Below are 610 nucleotides of genomic sequence, written 5' to 3'. Positions count from 1 at the left end.
GGGGGCAGAGAGTGGAGAGAGGTGAATTGTATATGTATATCGGTTAGATAATTGTATATATGAAACTATTATGTATATGTATCAACGATTTAGGTTGTATATCTGTATAAATTTTTGAATTTGTATACAATTGGATGGAGTTAAAACATTTATATTTGTATATCAAATCTTCGCTCACTTTTTGTGTTGTATAAAGCGAGAGAGAGAAATGCAAAAGAGAATTGGGATATGAAAGATTTATACTAGTATAATTATAAGTGTATATGACAGAGAGTTATGTATTTGTATATACAATCTCTATCGTTTTATACAAATACAAACACAATTTATACATTTGTGTTTGTATAAAGTGAGAGAGGCAAGGACGAGAATTGAGAGTGATGAGTGAGATTCAGGGGAGAGAGGCGAATGATAATGTGCTTTCTGCGAATTGGAATTAAATGAAAATATAACTATATCATTTATTTTGAATTAATAATTTGCTAAAATGCACAATTTTCCCCTTTGTTATTTCGGATTAGAAAGGTACAATTATTTTCGGTAAGAGTATAATAATTTATAAATTAGGCAATATAATTTATTATTTAAGTAAAAAAAATATATCCAAATT

Source organism: Solanum stenotomum, chromosome 6 (assembly GCF_019186545.1).
Source record: "Solanum stenotomum isolate F172 chromosome 6, ASM1918654v1, whole genome shotgun sequence".
NCBI classification, from domain to species: Eukaryota; Viridiplantae; Streptophyta; class Magnoliopsida; order Solanales; family Solanaceae; genus Solanum; species Solanum stenotomum.
This window is presented reverse-complemented; position numbering follows the sequence as displayed.